The sequence below is a fragment of the Carettochelys insculpta genome, chromosome 7 (assembly GCF_033958435.1).
Source record: "Carettochelys insculpta isolate YL-2023 chromosome 7, ASM3395843v1, whole genome shotgun sequence".
NCBI classification, from domain to species: domain Eukaryota; kingdom Metazoa; phylum Chordata; order Testudines; family Carettochelyidae; genus Carettochelys; species Carettochelys insculpta.
The window spans coordinates 3,052,224-3,073,959 of NC_134143.1; the positions used below are offsets into that span (position 1 = coordinate 3,052,224).

Below are 21,736 nucleotides of genomic sequence, written 5' to 3' on the forward strand. Positions count from 1 at the left end.
GAGGGTGGGGAGAGGTCCTGGATTCAAGTCCCAGACAAGCCCTTCTTCTGCCTCTGTCCTTGCCAGACTGTTGGGGGCTTGTGTCCTTGTGCACATTTTTCCTCTGTTCCTTTTCTGAGTGTGATGGAGCAGCCGGTCGCCACTCGGTGGCTCAGCTGAGGCATTAGCTGTGTCAAGATGAGGCCCTGCCAGTGACTACCCACCTCCTGCTCACTGGGGCAGCACCTCTTGCTGGGAGAAGCTGCGACTGTCCAGCTGCTGACTCAGCCTTTGTCTGGGTAACTTGGCTTTTCCTTCCTTCTGAGCAACAGTCCTGCAGTTCCCTGTCACTCCCACACCGATCCATGGAGCACTCGTGTTCTCCGCCACAGGCCCCAGCTCAGCCACAGCCTCAGTGGCTGCTGGTGGAACCCAGGTGCCCCCTCCCTCTGGTTCCAGCCCGGCTGGGACCCTCCCCCCAGCAGTTCTGAGCTTTCCCGTCCCAGGTCTCGGTGCTCTTTCCTGGACTGCATCCCACACCTCCCTCTTCATTTGGCTTCACTGGCTATGAACCCTCAGCCGTACAAGTGACTGCCCTTCCCAGCAGCCTCTGTGTGATCAGCTCCCGTCCCTGCTTACAGATCCATCTGCTCCTGCTGGCAATGAATCTCTGCTCCCTGCCTCTTCCTCCAGGTACGGCCTTGGCCGTGGTTGGGTCCAGTTGCCCACCTCACAAGCCTGTGTTGGGCAGATGCCCTGGCACAGTTACCTTTTGGTTTCATTCATTCTGAGGACAGTAGCTTGTTCTGGTCTCTGAATGTGTTTTGTGGCTCTGACTGTTCAGTTCTTGTTCTAGGATCTTTCCTGTGGCCAATCTGAGCAGGCGGGGACATGTCAGGCTGCAGTTCCAGGTAAGAAACCCCTCATCCTCCAGACACTGGCCTCTCTGGGAGCCCCAAGGTAAACTCGTAAATGAGCCTTTTGGGGCAGAAGTCACTCTATGGACCTCTCATCCTTAAGGCCAGTTCCTAACCCCTGGCTGTGGGGCTGGTGTTAGCCTGGCTCACTCATGTCTTGCTTTGGGGGCGTTGGGCCAATGGATGGGGCTCTGCAGCTGGGAACTGTCCGTGACTTTTCTGGGATGTGTTGGTCCTTTCTGCAGTCCCCACTGTGGTAGGGCATTGCCTGATCCTGGGCTGGGTTCTTTTCTGGGGCTTCCGGCAGCTCTGCCCCCTGCCGGTTGAATGTTTCCTGGTCAGAGGCACAGGCTCCTTCCTGTGCCTGGGGTGGGCCCTCATGCTGCTGGGTGAGCGTGATGAAGCCAAAGTGCTGTGAGCTCCATCTGAACCAAGTGGCCTTTGTGTGTTAGATTCCTGAGCCCCCTGGCTTTGGGCCTGGTTCTCCTGCCCAGCACAGGCCACTGTGAGCAGGGCCCTGCATATCTGTGATGTATAGTACCCTCGTGTGTTCAATGGGAACAGAACCCTGAGCTTTGCAGGCTGGGGACTGATCTCAGCTGAAGGATCGGTTTGTTCAGTGCTGGTACATTTGCAGAGGAAAATGGTAAGTGTTTAAATCTATTTCAAACATCCAGGAAAATCCCCAAATGTACTGGAGATGAAAATATATTTCCCTTAAGACAACCATCTTGGAAGGAGCACCTGGGACTTCTTCAGCTGCAGTCAAATGCTCCACCACTAAGCTATACTCTTTACCAGTGGTAAATGCTGTAGAGGCAACTGTACCTTTCTCAGAAGGAATGCATGTTTGCCAGTATCAATAGCTAATCTCCAAGGAGTCACAGGTGACCAGAAATTGTTTATCTGCAGGTCCCATGGGGAGGGAAGCAGACAGGAGAGTTTGACAGAGGGTGTGTGAGAAAGGGAGTGATGGGGTCAGGTTAATGCCTTTGGCTCTTTCATGTCTTTTTTAGAGCCTCTGGAGGCCAGTTTGGCACGTAGAAAATAACACCAGGAATGGGATTTGAACCCATGCCTCCTCGGGGAGACCAGAACACCCATGTGAGGAAAAGACAGTGCCTTGAGTCTGATGCCTTAGACCACTCGGCCATCCTGACAGAGCTGTAAGCAATGCTCTCCCCACACTAGTTTTGCTTTATACTTTATGAGTCAGGCAGGCTCGACTCTTTCTGTACTCATCTGAAGCACAGCTCTTCCAGCACCAGTGAGCCATTCTCCAGCACAGCTGGCTTTCATACTTAATAACCCCCATATGACCTAATGCTTGGAGGTACTTTGTCCTTAGCTGAAAAGTAATGGATGAAGAAGGAACTGCCTGTGAAAAAACAGATCAACAGAGCCAGACGTGTGCCACGAAGCCTCTTGCTACAGGACAAGCCCAAGAGAGAAACCAGCAGAACACCACTAGCCATCACCTACAGTCCGTCCTCAGCTAAAACCTCTACAGCGCATCATCAGGGATTTACAACCCATCCTGGACAATGATCCCCCACTTTCACACGCCTTGGGAGGCAGACCAGTCCTTGCCCACAGACAACCTGCCAACCTGAAACAAATCCTAACCAGCAACTGTACACCGCACCACAGTCACTCTAACTCAGGGACCCTTCCATGCAACAAACCTCGTTGCCAGCTCTGTCCACATATCTACACCAGCAACACCATTACAGGACCTAACCAGATCAGACACACCATCGTGGGTTCATTCAGCTGCACATCTACCAATATAATTTATGCCATCATGTGCCAGCAATGCCCCTCTGCTATATACATCGGACAAACTGGACAGTTTCTAAGTAAAAGAATAAATGCACACAAATCAGAGATCAGAAATGGCAATATACAAAAACCTGTAGGAGAGCACTTCAATCTCCCAGGCCACACAGTAGCAGACTTAAAAGTAGCTATCGTACAGTAAAAAAATTTCGAGACCAGACTCCAAAGAGAAATTGCTGAGCTACAATTCATCTGCAAATTCAACACCCTCAGCTCAGGATGAAACAAAGGCTGTGAATGGCTGGCTAAATACAAAAGCAGCTTCCCCTCCCTTGGTGTTCACACCTCCAGATCAACTGCTGGTAGTAAGCCTCATCTTTCCCGACTGAGCTAAGCTTGTTATCCCCAGCCTTGCTCAGGCTTATTTATACCTGGCCCTGCAGATTTCCATGACCAGCATCTGATGAAGTGAGTCTGTGCTCACGAAAGCTCACGCTCAAAACTTTTCTGTTAGTCTATAAGGTGCCACAGGACCCTTCGTTGCTGTTACAGATCCAGACTAACACGGCTACCCCTCTGATACTTAGCTTTTTTAGATAGCTCCTAACCTGTTCTTTCCCCACCAAAGGCAGTCCACCTTCATCCCACAATGCATCACTCATCGCATTTGTCCAGGAGCTGTCCTTGTCCGTGAAGAGAGGAGCAAAGAAAGCATTAAGTACTTCAGCTTTCCCTACATCATCTGTCACTGGGTTACCTCCCTCATTCAGTAGAGGCCCCACACCCTCTCTGATCACCTTCTTCTTGCTAACATGACTGTAGAAACTTTTCTCGTTATCCTTCACATTCCTTGCGAGTCACAATTCCAGTTGCGCTTTCGCCTTCCTGATAAATGTCCTGTATTCTCAAGCTATACCTTTATGTCCCTCCCAAGACATCTGTCCAAGGTTCCACTTTTTGTAAGCTCCCTTTTTGTGCCAAAGTTTTCCAAGGATTTCCCCAGTAAGCCAGTCTGGTCTCCTGCCATATTTACCTCTCTTGCTGTGCATCAGGACGGTTTCTTTCTGCGCCTTCAATAGAGCTCCTTTAAAATACTGCCAGTTTCCCTGGACTCCTTTTCCCTTCGTGGTAGCACCCCAGGGGATTCTGCCCATCCGGTTCTTGAGGGAGTCAAAGTCTGCTTTTCTGAAGTCCGAGGAGTGTAATTTACTGCACTCTTTCCTTCCGTATTAGTACAGTAGAAGCTCTACTATGCTTCACCCCCAGGGCACCAGGGTGCCAAATAATCAAATGTGCCAGACAGAGAAGTTGCCTACCCTGATGTAAACCCAGCCACAGCTGAGCGGTGGGCTTATGTCTTTCTGTAGGTTTTCTCCTACTTCTTCATCTTAACTCATGAGGCTCCAAGCAGATGGGAGAGCTGTCCCACACATGCAGAAAATCTGTCTCCCTGAGTGATGGAGATGAACCATCAACATTTGCCAGAGCCATTGCATATAAAGCTGGCAAACCCCTCCCACAGCTGAAATCTGGTGACAAAGGGAAACTGACAGTTGATACTGATATGAGGAGTTTTGTGTCTCATTTCTATAAAAAAGTGCTCATTCATGGTCTACCATATGTATCACATTCAGTGATGAGGTAGCTGCACACTTGGTAAATGTGTGTGTACAGAGGATGTCAGTTACTCTGGGACTTCACAGCCAGGGCCATTATGTGCTTCCTCAGCCAGATATTCATACGCAAGTACCACCAAGCTCCCCAATCTCTGCATTTCTGTTAATTGTCTGCAGGCTGCTTTTCGTAAAAGAAAAATGAACCTGTTTCTTCACTCTGAAGGTTTCAGAGAAATGTTGCCCTCCAGCCAGGTGGAGTCGGCAGCAAGAAGGGCTGGGCTCAATGGCTGTGGCCACATTTGGCCAAAACTTCTAAATGGCCATGGCCATGCAAATGGCCATTTCGAAGATTACTAATGAGGCGCTCAATTAAATATTCAGAGCCTCATTAGCATTAGGACACTTCTGTCTGCGGTGCTTCGAAAGCGCCACTTTTGAACGCTCGTAGCTCAGAGCAGCTACATGGGGGTCCTTTTCGAAAGGACCCTGCACCTTTCGAAATCCCCTTATTCCTCTCCAAAACGGCTAAACTTCTCTGATCCCGTTGTGTAAATGGCAGCACCCAGGACTCTGACTTCCGAAAACAAATTTCTGTGGGAACTCCTGGTGCTGTGGTGGTTTGTTGAAAATGTCCCTATCTCCAAGGACTGGGCTTCTTTGCACACAGATGTGTCTGAGTTAGAGCTCTTTATCCTGCTAGATGAGTGAGGCCCGCTGGAGCTAGGCCTCTCGTTGGGCTGACTCACCAACATGCCTGTAACAGTTTGGGGCTCTGCAACTCATCAGACTTTGTGGAGATACAGGAGGACTGAGATTGTGCATTGTGGTTGGAATTGAGGGGTGGGAAAGCAAAGTAGTAAGAGCTTCTGTAGTGTAGCAGTTATCTAACTGGCCTTCCACCCAAAAGGTCTCTGATTCAAAATGAGGCAGAGGTGTTAAAGATTTCATTATTGTGCATCCCCTTTGTGCCCAGGATGTCTCATCTCCTTCTGCCCCGGCCTGTCCCTCTAATGAGTCCAATTCCTTTGGGACAGAAGATGGTGACATCAGCTGAGCATTCCCTTTGCTGTCAGCATGGGGAAACTACAGAAGTTAAACCAGTCATTTGTAGGAGGCTTGTGGCTTGGACCACCTGCCCCTGGAGGTTGGCCCCAGGAGACCAGGTCTTTCTGCTGGCCTCCTTTGCTTGAGGTGCTGAAGGAAGAAGTAAGGCGGGAATGGGGCAGAAAAAGGAGGCCAAGATGAGGAAGACAAGAGGAGAACAAAATGGGAAGAAGGGGTTTCTTATTCGGGGGGGTCATTTTGAAGGGCCCCAGCTCCATGGGCAGTGTGTGTTTTGAATCTGGCACTTTTGAAGCACATGTGGCCACCATTATGCTAATGATGCGCTTCATATTGCTGGAAGCGTCTCTGTAGCATCTTCTGAAAGGAGGAGCTAGAGTGCCCACAGCCAGAGGATCTGCCCTATTGCTGGATTCTCCAAGAAGCACATTGTCCGCTCCTCTGAAAGAAGCACCCGCAATCAGCTGTTTTCTATGACCTAATGGATAGGGAGTCTGATTTCATAGCAGCCAATTGTGGTGGGTTTGTTCAGAGACTTTCTTCTCACCTACCCTGACAAATGGTCTGGCTCCAGCTGAACTTCAGGAAGGAGTCACTGGTTGGTTGTTATCCCTGGATGCTCTCAGTGGCCCCTTTACTGTCCTCCACTTGCCAAAGGAAGAGGGTGGTGGATCCAGGCCGATGTGTAAGGCACTTTCCCTCTTCCAAATGGGCACCTGGCTCTTTTCTGAGCCCGTCGAGTGGGAGCAGGGACAGAGGTGCCGGGGGCAGGCCTGGCTTTCCTGCCATCTCCCAACACCAGTCACAGAGCGGCAGCAGCTTCCCTGTGTGCTGGTCAGTGGGAGGCCTTAGGTCACTGGCTGCTGTGCCAGAGGGTGGAAGTGAAGCAGGTGTGGTCTGTACGGCTGTCTGCAGCCCAGGCATAGGCTTGGTCCTCCCGTCCTGTTGCCTGGCCCTCCGCTGCTCTGTGGCTTTTAAGTCTCTCCTTGGAGCTGTCAGTTCCAGCTGCTCCCTGCTCCAGGTGCCTGGAGGAGGAAAGGTGTCTGGGCTCCAGCCTGTGGCCCTTCCTCCCTCTCACTTTCCCTGACTTTCGATTCTGGCCCCGGTCCTCCTTCCCTTTCGCGCCTGGTGGGGGGGAGCAAGGGGCAAAGGAACTCCCCCAGCCTCACCCCCCTTTTTGGACATAAATTCGTCTTTTGCTTTATTTCTAAAGAAGTTTGGTAAAAAGATAAACCTCTTAATCTGTTTAATTATTTTTTATTTTTATTACTAATAACTCCTTTCATAGCAATTTTAACAAACCCCCCTTCTGTTGCACACCTAATAGCCTCATGTGAATAATTCAGTATTTAAGGTATTTTGAAGCAAAAAAGAAAAGGCGTTTGCCATCGGGGTGGTTGGCTGGTGGCCCAGGAGAAGGTTTGTGCTGAGTCGGCTGGGCCAGGAGTCAGAAAGTTCAACTTTCACTGAGTCAGATAGTCTCACTGCTCTGTCGAGACAAGGACAGGGGAGGTGACCAACCCCTGGGTGGGTGCTGTGGAACAGCCAGCACCAAATGGTCACCAGGCTCAAGGAGAAACTTGTATATGAATTCTATTCAAGCTGCAGCATGTTTGTCAGGATGGCAGAGTGGTCTAAGGCACCAGACTTAAGAAAGCCCTTCCTCAGTAACCTGGTCCCTGATTAGAGAGGTGGGTTCAAATCCCACTCCTGACACCTCCTTATTTTAGCCTCGTTGTGACCTGGGGGCTGATGGGCCCAGCAACAGTGGACATAGGGGAGTCAACATTGCACCCTCAGAGCCAGGGAGGCCAGGAGCGTATTGGGGTGCCTGGGCAGGAGAGTTTCTTTCAGATCAAGACTTCATTATCCCCTGCTTGATTCAGAGCTGGTGAGGCCACAGCTGGGGCTCATCTACAGGAGCCACCTCCTGGGAAGGGGGCATGTAAATGAGGCAGATCTGGGAATTGCAGTGAGGTGCTGTATTGCACATGCAGCACCTCATCTGCATAATCCTCACAGGGCAAACCCCAAAGTTCTCTCACTCCCAAAACATGGACTGAGCAGCAGGTTGTGGGGATGTGAGACGTGGGTGGTAATGAAAGACTCAAAGAGAAGGCGACTGGCCTTTGAGAGGAGTCGTAGCAGAAAGCTCCAGAGAACAGGATTGCTGCAGGAACTCCTGAAGGAGGAATTACACAGGAAGGTTCTGTGAGCCAATGGCTGGGTAACGAGTGGTCTGTGAGCCTTACCACAACTGAGTCTTTAACGGCTAGGACAGACTGTCCCTTCACAGCGGGCAGCCAGGGAGGCTGACGGGTGCCCCAAGACTCTGCTCTGTGAAGGCAGCACGACTCAGCGCTCAGCTTTTACTGCACCTCACCACTGACCAGGCTGATGTAGCCAAACAGCTGAGGTTCTTTGTTTGTGTTCGGCCGAGTTACAGCAACTGGAAGGAGTCAGGCTGAAAGCTTAAATGGTGGCTATTTATTAAAAGCAGAAACAAGAATCTTAATGGTTACAAGGTTATCACTTTATCTTCCTAACAACCAGTAGGATGATATGTATGACATGCTAATTAGATTACAAGCGAAAAGTTACCCATTTGAGGACCAGACGCCTCAGCCTAAAGAGCTCCTACTATTAAACGTGCACAAAAAACTTTCCAGGTATAATTCTCCCACCTGCGTCCTTCCACTCCCGGCGTAGCCAACGTCGTTCACTCAATCCCTTGGGAAGAACAGTGCGAGCAGGGTGTCCCCTGGGTCCTCGGGAGGCAAAGACCTTACCTGACCGGCAGGTACAGGTAGTTGGAGCTCAGTTAGAGTGGTCTGATGGACGCTTCTTTATACCCCTTGGCTCACACACGTTCTTCCTTATCTAAAGGTACCACTTATGCTGGTTCGTCTTTGTGATGCCGGTTCTTTCAAGGCAGTTGCAATTTAATTTACACTTGTAAGACAGAGATCAAAAAATCATTAAAACAGGACATTCTTTTTGTATGGGCAGGAGATTCCTCTTCTGGGACAAAGTGTGGGAGCTTCAATTTTCAGTACCAGCCAAGGGCAAGTTGAGGCCCTGTGGTCAACAGCCAGCCTGTTAGCCCCCTTGTCTGTATTCTTCAGTCCAGGGTCATGCTGACACTGCACATCTGTGTTTTGAAGCATCACAAGACTGGGCTTGAGCTAAGCGCATCTGAGCTTTCAGACACTCTGAGACTGTGCTGTTTCTGTGTGCTTTGTGCTCAGAGGCACCGAAAAGGGGCAGGATAGAGCAGAGCAGGGGGACTCTGTCTGGCTACAGGACCCCACGGGCTACAAGGGGGGAGAGCCACATGGACATCTGCCTCAGGCCCTGTGGCTGGTGCTGCAGACTGATCTATTGCTCTCAGTGTCAGAGAGGGGACTGTGACATTCAACCCCACAGGCAAGTGTCTGCCCCTTTCCCAGCTGTGCACAACCCAGCTCATCCCAGCTGCTGGGAGAGACCAGAGCCCCTGAGTCAGCCTTAGGGCCAGGCCCTTCCCTTACAAGCAATTGGCTGTGTCCCTGTCTGCAGCTGAGTCACAGCTGCCCTTTTCCCTGGGCCTGGCTGAGGCACCACATCCCCCAGCTGTGTTTGAGTCCCTGCTCTGCTGAGGTGAGTGTGGCCCTGGGGGGCTGACACAGCAGCCCACCTCACCCTCACAGTTAGGACTGGCTCTGGGCTCTGGCCTGTACAGCTCTGCTGTCATTGTACAACCATTTACCGTCATATAATTAACTCCACTCGTACTTATATCCTACTTCTGGGCACACACGCACACCATGCGGCAGGCGCTGTGCCGGGGAAGTTTGGTATGCCTTGCCCTCATGCATTGGCCCAGAACCTCCTAAAGCAAGACATGAGTGAGCCAGGCTAACACCGGCGCCACCGCCATGGGTGAGAGGGGGGCCCTGAGAATGAAGGAACCAGACACCCATGGGGTGACGCCTGCCCCAAAGGGCTTGGGGCTCCCAGGGCTGGGACAGATGCCTGCCAGGCCCCCTGCTGCTCTGCTTGGCCACAAAAAAGAACCTAGATCAAGAACCAAACCCTGAGAGCAAGAAAACACACGCAGAGACTGGAACAAATCAGAGTCCTCAGAATGACCCAAACAAAACGATAAACGTGTGAGGGCATCTGCCCAGCCCAGACTTGCCTTAGGGCCAGGCCAAGTCACTGCCCAGGCTGCACCTGGAGGAAGAGGCAGGGAGCAGCTTTTGATTGCCAGCAGGAGCAGAAGGGGCTATAAGGCAGGGATGGAAGTTGGTAACACAGAGGCTCTGGGAAAGACAGTCACTTGTGTGGCTGAGGTTTCAAAGCCAGTAGAGCCAAATGAAGGGGCAGTTGTAGGTGGCAGTCCAGGGGAGGAGCAGTGGGAGCTGGGAGGGAAAAGCCCAGAAGTGCTGAGTGTCGGGTCCCTGCTGGGCTGGAACCTGAGAGAGATGAGCCGGGGTTCCCCCAGCAGCCACTGCTGGAGTAGCACAGATGGGGCCTGTGGCAGGGAACAAGACTGCCAGAGTCGCTGTGGGAGTGACAGAGAATTGAAGGGCCATTAGCCCAACAGAGGGGAAATATGAAGTTATCCAAAACACAGCTGAGTTGCAAGCCGGGCACTGTTGGCTTCTGGCAGGAAGAGGTGCAACCACAGTTAACAGGAGGGGTGTAGACACTGACAGGGACTGCTCATCCTGGCAGAGCTAATGCCTAGGGTGAGCCATCCAGTGGAAAGCAGTTGCTCTGTCACACTGAGCAAATGAACAGAAGAAAAACACGCTCCACAAGGCTCTCTGAGAAAGGCAGAAGAAGGGTTTGCCTGGGACTTAAACCCAGGACACCTTCCAACCTAAGCAAGTGTTATATCCCTAAACCAAGAAGCCCCTTTGAGAAGAAATGTCCTGGATATGCTCCAGGACCAGGTGTGAACAAAGAGCCAGTGCTCTGATCTGCATCACACCTAACTTCACCTTTCCAAGGTCATTTCCAAGATCTCTTCACAGATCTGAAGCAAGAAACCAACTTCACACTCTGAACAGATCACAAACCACACTGTGTGGGAGAAAAACATCGAGAAACACGAAGTCAAGGACAGCAGCAAACACACTCTTTGGGAGTAGTATAAGGAAGTTCAACTCAAGACTTCTTGTGCCCCGAGTAACACTTGGCCTTGAAAAACAAACCCGGCTGTGGAGGAAAAACAAACATCTCTTCTCACAATACCTGCACCTGACCTCACCTCCCAAACCCTTCCCCACACTCCCTCCTGCCTCGAGTGAGATTCACACACCCTGATCTGGGTGGACTGGTGGTGCTGGGCTTAGTCCTTCCCAGCCCCTTTACCTGCCTGCTCTGCATGACTCTACCCAGCACAAACTGAGCTCGCCCTGGTACCCTACAGGATCCAAACACCAGCAAAGCTGGGCAGGCCCAGGTGTTGGGGCTGACAGGGAGTCAGGTGTGGGTTCTGGGTGTCCTCCGTGCTGCTGGGCCTGTCACCTACCTGCTCTCACAGATTTACTGAGCTACATGGGCAGGTTCTGTACATGCAGCAGGGACGGTTCTCTGAACTGCAAAAGTCTGCAGCTTGCTCTTGTATTGGTGGATGATCATTCAGAGTCTATCAAATGTCTCACATTCAGCCGCATGGTATCTGCACACATTGTACATGTGTGTGCAGAGAGGATGTCAGTTACTCTGTGAATTCACAGCCAGGGCCATTATCTCCTCCCTCGGCCGGATATTCCTCGACAATCACCACCGACCTTCCCAGTCTCTGCAACTCCGTTACTTGTCTCCAGCTGGTTATTGTAAAAGAAGAATGGCCCTTTCTCGTCACTCTGGGGCGCCAGAGAAATGTGGCCCTGCAGCCAGTTGGAATCAGCAGCGAGAAGGGCTGGGGTTGATGTCTGGAGGAGGAGAGTGGCAGAGAAGGAGCAGGAAGTGAAGCAGCTGGAGGGAGGCAAGGAGCACAGGGCACCAGCCTGCCAAGAGTCACAGACTTCCAAGAAAAGTCCAACTGCAGGTCCCCTGGTGTAATGAGCAGGGCTCTGAATTCTGCAACCTGAGGTCAAATCTCAGTGGGATCTCTGAGGGCTCTGATGGTTCACTGCAAATCTCTGGCTCTCCCAGGCCTGTGCTACTCCATCCAGATGCACATTTAGGAGCGGGGCTTAGGCCTTATGTTGGATGAACGAGACAGACGGCAGTTCAGCCTCTGAGAGGTTTGGGTCACTGACATAAATGCAGTGTGTGGGAATGCAGGGGGGACCTTGACTGCCGGAGGGCCTCCATAAAGAGCCAGTGCGGGGCAGACCCCGCTCACCTAGGCCATCCCCAAACCAGCATGTGGCCACCACACCCATCTGACACTGTTCCCCTTCAAACTCTGGAGCCTTCACTTTCCATGGCTGGTGCCTCAAACTGCTTGCATATGTGGGGGGTTAGCTGGTGAGCTGGAGTCGGCTCCATGTCCATACTCTCCCACTGTCGGTTTTCCTCTCTCCCAAGAGCCCACTATTGTCAGCCTGCAAATGTCTCTCTTTTCTCCAACGTTGGTCTCCCTCTTACTTCAACCAGCACCACAAAATTGACCTGAACTTATTCAACCTAATTTTGTAGCACAGACATACCCAGAGGCACTTCACCTGGGCTGAATGGGGTCTCGAGGTGCCACAAGAGTCTCTGCTAAAGTGCGGCCGTGCACGTTTGACTGAGGTCCCGGATTCCTGTTTCTATGACTTCCCCGGTTCCTACAGAGGGAGCCCTTGAGGCCAGAAGGCCGGGCAAGGAAATGAGGAGCAGAGAAAGCCAATGGAGCTGCTGTTGAGGGCCCTTGGGAGAGTTCTCCTGCTGCTCCTTCCTGTGTGAGGAGTGCTGTGCAGTGTGGGCTGAGGGTGACTGTCTCTCAGCTTTGGGAGGCTGGCTCCAGGGATCTCCGAGCCTCACCTGGCCCGGGTCCACTAAGAAGCCTCTACCTCAGGCTGAGGTAGTGACTATGAAGCCTTCATCTGCCACGTGGGCTGGAGAGCCTGCCTGTCATGGGGTGCACTTGGGCATCAAGAATTTGGGTCATGGGGTCAATGCAATGGGGCGCAGAGGAGAACCCTCTGATCAACACCCTCTCTGGCCATTGGGGAAGGACTGGCTAGGCTGCATGGAGGGCCTGGTCCTTCTCAGTCCCAGGGTGAAGGAAGTAGCTGAGTGACGGGAAGGAAGGAGGTGGACAAAGGCCGTTCCCAACGGCTGCCATCCACGCCCCTGTGCATGCTGGAGTCTCCTCCCATCAGGGCTCTAGTTTGCTCCCTGCCAGCCACTTGGCCTGTTTCCTTTCCCTCCTTGCCCCTCTGCCCATAGCAGCCAGGGAGGAGAGGACAGGCTACCTGGCCAAGGCTGCTGCCTGGTGTTTTTGTTTCCTTAACTCCAAAAGTGTTCCCTTCCTCCTGGAAAGGCTCTCCAGGCTGTCTGCTGGTCAGCACTCAGAGGGGCAGGGAATGCTGGGGCACCGGCCAGCCAGAGAAGCAGCAACACCTGCCAGCATAGAAGGAGATATTGTGTTTCTTCCTGTTTTTAACTGGGGAACATTTGCAGGCGAGACAGCTGGATAACCAGTGCACCCCAGAATGTCAGCTGGGTCCTTCTGCCCCTCCCCTGAAATGCAAAGCACCCGGGTGGCGCTCACCCCGGCACACATGGATGGGCCACCCAGCCCCCAGCACCCCCAGCTCACAGCCTGGCTCTGACCCACAGACCAGCCCCTGCCCCACTGCTAGTCCCAGCCCCTCCTTGCCAGGTCTCGCCACTCTGCACCACGGGCTGCCGGGCTGCAGGCGCCCCCCACAGCAGGCTGCTGGCCATGGCTTGGTGGCTCACGGGGCAGGAAGAGGCTGCTCTATGTGGGGTGTGCAGTGGTGTGCAGGGATCTGGTCCGGGCCAGGCATGGGCAGTACCAGGGCTGGATCTGGGCCGCACATACCTGCCTGGATTAGGGTAGGGATTGGGCCTGGGTCTCCCCCCCAAGCTTCTGCCCCTCATGTCCCCCCCTCCTGGTCCCAGCCCAGGGGTGCTGACATCCCTTGTCTTTGGGGGCCATGGTGGAGAGATGGGCCTGGCCACCTCCACTGCCCCATAGACCCCCCCACCTGTCCCCTGTCACCCAGCCCCCCAGAACCCTTCACCTGCCCCCTGTCCCCCACCGCCCCACAGATCTCACACCTGTCCCTTGCTCCCCAGCACCCCATAAACCCCCCTACCTCTCCCCTGCCCCTCAACAGTCCCATATACAACCACCTGCTCCCTGACCCCATTCTTAGCCACTTCGGGCTAGATGTGCTTCCCTTGTCTCTCAGTTACAGGGGCAGTGCTCACCACGCACTCCAGGGCTGGAAGCGTTTCCCTCCGTGGCATTCCCAGGGACCAGCTCTGGTGCCCTCTGACATGACATGCCATGTGCCATGGGAGAAGGGGGCTGTACACTCCCCAGCTGCAGCACCAGGGAGGCAGAGCAGGGCAAGACCCTCACCCAGCCTGGCTTCCTGGATGCAGCATTGGGCTGAGTAGAGGACCCCAACCCTGGTCCCCAGCTGCAGCTCTAGGTGGGCCGAGAATACCCACCCTGCTCTGGGCAGCAGCGCCCAGCAGATGTGCTGCTGCCAGTGCCCAGAAACTGTGTCCCTGCCCTTACGTGCAGGTTTTTCCCTCACTGATACCGCTGGGCAGGAACTGCAGCAGAGCAGAGCATGGCCATGGGTGGGCTGTGCAGCTCCCAGGGCCGGGCACCACAGCCGGGGAACAGGGAGCTTTGGTGCAGACCTTGCCCAGGTCCTTGTCTCAGGGTTTTCCATTCCACCGCACAGAGGCAACTGGTGAAGGGGGATCGGGGCAGCACTGGCCACATGCACCACAGCCCTGGGAAGGGCTGGAACAGCTGCTCCTCTGCCTCCAGCCCCGTCCCCTCCTGCCTTGCTCTGCCCCTTCCCTGCCCCTTCCCAGCCCCTCCTCCTCCTCCCGCGTTTGACGGTGGGTGCAGTGGGAGTGGGTGCTGGGGGGTACATGTGACCAGTGACAGGTCCCCCAGAGCTACAGGTGGGTGAAGCCCTGGGACCGGCCATGGGCAGGAGGTCAGAGCAGGGCACAGCAGGGGCTGCCTGGCCTGACAGTGTGTGGGTCTGACAGGCTGAGGGGAGTCCAGGGGACAATCACTAACCCCTGGGCTGCAGGCAGTGAGGGAGCTGGGAGGGACACCCCACACTGCAGACGAGTTGTCCCCCCCGGGGAGGAAGGGCTCGGGTGTGCACAGACCCACCGCCAGGGGAAGGGGGATTGCTGGGCGTTCAGGCCATTACACCCCCAAAAGCTGCAGCTGCCGCTCTGGCCGAGTCCCTGGGAGCAGGAGGAGCGAGTGGGGCCGAGCTTTGGGCTCCAGGCCCTGTGTGTGTCTCTGCGCCCCCGGCACTTTCTCCCATCCCCGGGGTTTGTCTCCTCTCTCTGTGCCCAGCCCCAGGTGCTCCCCACTGGCGCTTTCTCAGGAGCTCCCCACACGGCATTTAAGGCGCCCATGGGCCATGTTCTGCCTGTGCTCTTGTGCCAGGGGGAAGCGCCCAGCTCCGAACCAGGCAGCAGGAGAAAAAGGAACTTTCAATGGCCATTCTCTGGGCACCACTGAGCAGGGGGCCCACAGGCTCCAGGGCGGGAGGGCCACATGGAGATCTGCGGTGGGCCCTGTGGCTGGTGCTGCAGACTGATCTATTGCTGTGAGCGGCAGGGAGAGGGGAGTGTGACATTCATACCCCCTGGGCAAGCGTCTGCTCCCTTCCTAGCTGTGCACAGCCTGGCCCAGCTGCTGGGAGAGACCAGAGCCCCTGAGCCAGCCTTGGGGACAGGCCCTGCTCACCCCAGGAAGCAGCACTGCAGGGGCAGGAGTGAGCATAGCCCTGTTGGCTCAAGGACATTTTGAGGGGGAAGCAAAGGGAAGCCATAGGAGGGGTCCCAGGCTGCTCCCCGGAAGTGCGGGTGCATCAGTTCAGCACTGGGGGAGCTGGGGGAGGGGGAATTACCACTGGGGGGGGGCAGAGCTGGGTGTGTGCACCTGGGAGTGAGACTCTCCCTGTCGCTCACTAGCGTGGGGTGTCTCTGCAGTGGCAGGGCTGGGGCAGGAGCTGCTCCCGCAGACAGGGCAGAACGTGGCTCCTGCCGGCTCAGGCAACTGTGTCTGTGTTACAAATGTGCTGCAGGAGCTGGTTAGCACTGACCTGTCTGGAGAGGGCCAGGAGGCAGCACACACTGTGACCGGGATTCCCTCGTGCTCCGTGGCCCAGGACTTAGTGCTGAGCACTGGGCTGCACAGACCTGTTGGTGAATAACAAGAATCAAGGGTGTCACCTCCCTGCCTTAGTAACAGACAAAGGGCTTTGGGGTTCCTCCCATGCTCCCCAGGCCCCCCCTGCAACCACCTCAACCGTCCACCTGTCAGTGTCTGTTACTTCTTCCTCCAGAAGGACGGCAGCCGCCTCCTGCAGCTCTGAACTCCCCAGCACAGCCCAGGGGTGCTGCAAAGCAGGTGAGAGGGAGCCAGAAATATTTGGCCAGGCACCACTGGGTGCTGCTTTCCTCATCCCCATGTACCTGGGAGGTTCATGGCCAGGGGAGCCACAGAGCCTCTCTGGGACTTTTCTTCTAACTTGTTTGGGTTTTGTCAATGACAAAGGGATGTGAGAGGAGAGTGACTCCCTCTCCTGCCCTGCCCAGACAGGGCACAGAGCCCCAGAGCTGGGAGGATCAGCCTCTCTTCTTGCAGCCAGAGGAGTCACCTTCCAAACATCAGTTCCAGCTGACTTTGCCTGAGCTCTAGTCTGTGAGTGGAGGCTTTCCAATGCCCCTCTGCCATCAGCCTTTACCTTCCCCAGCAATGGCTGGGATTGCCAAGGGAGGGCTCTTCTGTTCCCCAGACACAGGTAGGAAAATGTTGTTGAAGACATTCCCCAAGGCACCACTGGGAGTTGAACCCAGGATTTCCTGTTTACTAGACAGGTGCATTTCAAAGATGACGAACCTAATTTATCCAGTGCTGAGCTTTTGTGGGGCTGAACCACTGTGATGGATGCCCACAACCAGCCCTTCCCACTCCCCAGCACAGACATTGTGCCTGAGGGAAGCCTCCTCTCTCCCCACCTGCCCCAGTGCAGGATCCCACCAGCAGAGCCTGGAGTCCTGCCCGTCCTCTGCTCCCCCAGCCTGAGTCCCCCCCTCACTTTCACTCTGTGCTCCCCACTCCCTCCTTTCTCCCTGTTCACACCCCAGGGGTGGGGCGAGGAGGGCCCAGCTGTGGGGCACAGTTATCTCCTGTCTCTCACGGAGGGGGGATGGGCTGCGCTGCCCCAGCTGGAGCTCGTCAGGGGGAGTGTTTGATGCAGCGTAACGAGAAGAACATTTTGCCTTTCTGTCTCCTTCTGCCCTTCAGCCCCACTTGTGACCCTCCACACAACCCCTTTGCTCTATTACCAGCCCAGTGCAAATCACTGTGCCCTGGGGGTGGGGCTGACTTTACAGCTTTCCCTGTGTGAAACCTTTGAGCAGGGCCGGGGGCTTGGCAGCCAGTCAATGGCCTCCCAGGGGCTCTTGGCTTTTCCAGGAGATCCCACAGGCAGCCCTGGCCCAGACTCCTCTCACAGGGACCAGCTGCCCTTTGGATCCTCTTCACAACAGTCACTCACCTGCAGGGAGTGTGGAGCTGTGTAGACAGGACTGGCACTGGGGGCCCAGCTCAGAGGTGCCCTCGAGCCCAGTATCTGGACAGCGTGTGGGAAGTGAAGGGCACCACAGAGCTGGGCTGGTAGGGGCTGCAAGTCATGAGTAAGAGGCTTCCCAGGGCTGTTAGGGGCTGGAGGTCAGGAGTGGGGGGCACCACACGTCTGCACTGGCGAGGGCTGCAGGTCTGTGGTGAGGCCCCTTCGCTTCACAGGCTCCCTTAGTGCAATTCACTCCCTGGGCAGCACAGACAGTGTGTGCTGGGGCCGAGGGCGGCTCTTCTGCTGAGTGTGAGCCCTGCTGTGTCTGCCCCACGCAGGGAGCTGGGGCTGGGATATGGTCCCAGGGGATTTGCCTCTTGCCCTGGGATCAGATCTGTGGCTCCCTGGGGGAGTTGGCAGCTGGCAGAGGGGGAATCCAGGCCGCCTCAATTGGAAAGCCTCTGCGCTGATGTAATAAGAATGGAACTGAGTTGATGCCACCGGCTCATGTAGACAAGCTCTGCAATGCAGCAAGGGACTTTCTGGGGTGCAGCTCACAGCACTGAGGCACATGCCCCAAGTCCCTGCTACTTGCTCCAGGAACAGGCTGTTGCAATGGGCAGCCCTGTCTCACACAGGGCCAGGTGGGTCTTTGAGCTTGGGCCATGTGCACCCATAATGTGTTGCAATTTGAGCAGGGTGCTGCTGGCCATGCCGCCATCCTGGGACCGTGCTGTGGCTGGGCAGTTGTGGGTCGGGGTCCCCTGGGGGTGTGTGGGATCCAGGTCATGTCTGGTGCCCCCGCCCTGTGGCACGGAGGTGTGTCCCCTGTAGGGTATGTACCTGACCCTGCTGAGCATCCCACCCAGCAGAGGAATGAGGTCCCACCACCCTTAACATCTCTGAACTAATTTGTGTAGCACAGCCAGACACTTAGACACTTGAACGTCTCTGAAGAGGATTTCCAGAGTTCCACAACAACCTGTGCAGAAGTGCTGGGGGCCATGACTGGCTGGGGCAGTGGTCTCCTGTGTTTATGACTTCCCTGATTCCTAGAGCTTTGAGGCCAGCAGAACTGGGGAGGAAATGGAGAGCAGAGAAAACCACTGGAGCTGCTGTGGAGGGCAGGTGCCACTTGGCAGGGTGCTCCTGCTGCCCCTTCCTGGGGTAGTGTGTGGTGCAGTGTGAGCTTCTGGGGGGCTGGCTTTGTGTTTTGGGAAGCTGTGTCCAGGCAAGCCCCAGCCTCACCTGGTCCAGACCCACTTGGAAGCCTGTCCCTTTAGTAGAGGTGGTGACTATTAAGCCTTCCTCCGCCTCATGGGCTGGAGACCCTGCCCCGGTGGGGTGTATTTGGACCGCAAGAATTTTGTCCGTCAGGTCAACACCATGAGGACTGGACAAGAACCTTGTGATCAACATCATCTCCTGGGATGGGGAAAGGCTGGTCAGGCTGTGTCCAGGGCCCAAGTGCTTCTCAGTCAGGTGAATCAGTGATAGAATCATAGGACACTAGGACTGGAAGGGACTTTGAGAGGCCATCGAGTCCAGTCCCCTGCCCCAATGGCAGGACCAAGTACTGTCTAAACCATCCCTGATAGACGGCTCTGTAACCTGTTCTTAAATAACTCCAGAGATGGAGAATCCACAACCTCCCCAGGAAATTTATTCCAGTGTTTGACCACCCTGACAGTTAGGAACTTTTTCCTAATGTCCAGCCTAAACCTCCCCTGCTGCAGCTTAAGCCCATTGCCTCTTGTTCTATCCTCAGAGGCCAAGAAGAGCAAGTTTTCTCCCTCCTCCTTATGACACCCTATGAAGTAAGTAGCCAAGCGAGGGGAGGGATGGAGATGGCCAAAGCCCCTTTCCAACAGGCTGGCCAGCCTCACCACATGTGCGTGCTGGTGTCTCCTCCTATCAGAGCTCTAGATTGCTCTCTGCCAGCTAAGCATATGGTGGCAGGGCCATCCTTACCCACATGCTGACTGCGCTGCTGCATAGGACACCTCAGCATTTCCCGTTTCATTCCACTCATTGCAACGGCAGCCGGGCACCTGAGTCCCCAGTCTCAGCCCTGTGTTCCTTCTGTGCTGTGTGGGCCATGCTGGCAGGGAACAGAGAGGCCCTGGGGATGCCAGACCTGATGTACAGGGTCAGGGACTCTGCTTAGACAGCCCTTTGCCTCCTGCAAACCCTCCAGGGGCTGCAGTGCTTTGGGTAGCTGCAGTATCCCTTGTGCAGCAGCGTAGATTGGGGCATATCAAACTCTGGTGCAGCCATGGAGTGGCGCAGTGGGGCTAAAGCAGGTTCACCTCCCACTAGCAGCAGCTCCTGGGGGTGAGGGGAAAGTGGCTCCATGCACTCCCTGTCATTCATAGGCACCACACACCACTTCCTATTGGCTGCGGTTCCCCCCTCCTGGCCAATGGGAAACGCAGGGGCAATTCCTGCAGTCAAGGGCAGATATGAGTTCCCCCTTCAGTGCCTCCCCCAGGGGCTGCAGAGGATGTGCCGGCCACTCAAGAGAATACTTGACACTCCAAGGCTAAGGAGCAGGGCATAGAAATTCAAAAGTCTTAAGAAGTGAAGCAGGGCCAGGGCCAGGGCCAGTGGGAGTCACAGACTCATAGGGCTCAAGAATTGAAGAGACCTGAAGTGGTCATCAAGTCTAGTCCCCGTCCCTCATGGCAGGGCCAAGCACCATCTATCGTGGGGTGAGCAAACCTCAGGGGGCATGAAATTTCAGAAGGGGGGCACAGCCCAGTTACCTGCTGGGTCTCAGGCTCATCCATCTAATGAAAAATGATGAAATCGGTTACTGTGTGTCATCACATTTATACACTGATGAATAAAGTTCTTCTCTTTTACAGACTTGTTTTCTTTCACACGCCCAAATGGGCGTTTAAGCCTGTGAACATCACTGAAATTTCTGTAGGTTCTGATCACATTCGAGAGGTTGTGGGGTAGCTCCTAATTTCAGAGATGAAAAGTGGGGACCAAAGTAAAAAGTTTCCTTACCCCTGATCTAGATATTCCCCATTGGATATTTATCCAACTTCTAAAATATCTCCAAAGATGGAGATTTTGCCTTTACCCAAGGCATTTTATTCCAGTGCTTAACTGCCCTGACAGGAAATATTTCCTGATGTCCAACCGAAATCTCCCTTCGTGCAATTAAAGGGGAATTCAATTTAATTAAAGTTAAAGGGAAGGAATTTTATGACATGTAGTTGTATTCCCAATTAGATAGATAGATTGATGGATTTTTGGTGTCTATCTATCTATCTATCTATTGGTCATTACTCTGGCCCGATTAGGAACTGTAGAACTCACTGCTCAAAGAATTCAATTTCAGCTTGAGAGAGAAATAAAACTGTGAAATGTGCAGACCTGAGCACAGAGTTGTTCTGCATGTGGATTATGATGCAGACCCACAAGAGTGGACTTTGGGTCCTTTCCCTTCCGGTCACTGCATTAAAGTCCTCCAGATGCCCCAGGGGCATGAGGCTTTCTCTAGTCCTTGGCACCTTCCAGTGCAGACCAAGTGCCTGTCTGGTGTGCGCTTTGGTGCCCTGCTCCCGACTGCACCATACAGGAGGCCTGTGATGTGCAAGGAGGTCAGACTAGATGATCTCTGCAAACAGCCTGTGGCACAGAGCAGCCTCTGGTGTTCCCATGCGCAGCCGAGTTGAGCCCCAGAATGTCCCTGAGTGAGTGGGGGTGACACAGGGGTGGAAGCTCAGCCATGCAAAGGGGCTGCCAGGGGCAGGACATGAACCCTGCAGGGTACAGGTAGGTGTGGGAGTGACACCACAAGGGCCTCTTACAGCACCTCAGCTGATTGGTTAAAAGAAGTTGGAAGGTGATGACCTCACAGAGAGGCCATGACAACAGCCACGCGGGACAGGCTGCAGGGCAGGTGACATCTCAGACACCCCCGGGGCTTTGCCTCAGGGACTCTCCTTCCTCAGCTCTGCCCACGAGGCTGGAGAGGAATCAGGGTGAGGAAAACGAGCATGAGGAGGAGCCTCTTTGTCCCGTTCTCCTGCCCCATAACTAACTGCGCTGGACGACCGACGTTCACCTGGGGCAGGTCAGAGCCTGATCCAGCTGATGCTGGGCACATTGAAGGCAGGAAACACTCGGTGAGGGTTCTGCCCTCCCCAGTGGAACTGAAGGGTGAGTGAATCAGGTCCCTCTTTCTGCTCCCTTCGCCCAGCGTTGTAAAGCACAACCGCCTGTGAGCCACTAATGCCCCTTTCTCTGGAGAGTCACTAACAGGCAATTTCCCACGGAAAACTCTCTTCAACTGCGTGTTCTCTCTGTATGAAAAAGAAACGTGTTCGACTGCCTGCACCGGCTCTGCGCTGGGGGAAACGGTGTCAGCGTTAATTTGTTGCGCAGAAATGGCCGTAGGTGTGTGAGGTGTTCGGGAGAGCTCGCAGCAGCAGTGAGAGGCTTGGCCAAGATTCACTCCAACCGTCTGTTTTCTTTGCATCTCACCTCCGGCAGCCCAAAGAACAAAGACTGGAGTCTGGCCCTTGTGAGCACTTTGCCACACACATTTGACTGAGATCCAGCTGACATGCACATTTGACTCCGTCTCCTCTGTGATAGGACATGGTAAGCTTATACCTTTGTG

General features: G+C 54.4%; 1 non-coding gene across 1 annotated transcript; it reads right to left on the minus strand.

The window, feature by feature from the left end:
- Positions 1-1,947: 1,947 nt before the first annotated feature.
- TRNAL-CAA (transfer RNA leucine (anticodon CAA)) lies at positions 1,948-2,056 on the minus strand. The gene is made up of 2 exons: positions 2,019-2,056; positions 1,948-1,993 (listed from the first exon to the last, which is right to left on the minus strand). It is a non-coding gene; the product is annotated as a tRNA-Leu (tRNA).
- Between the last annotated feature and the right edge of the window lie 19,680 nt (positions 2,057-21,736).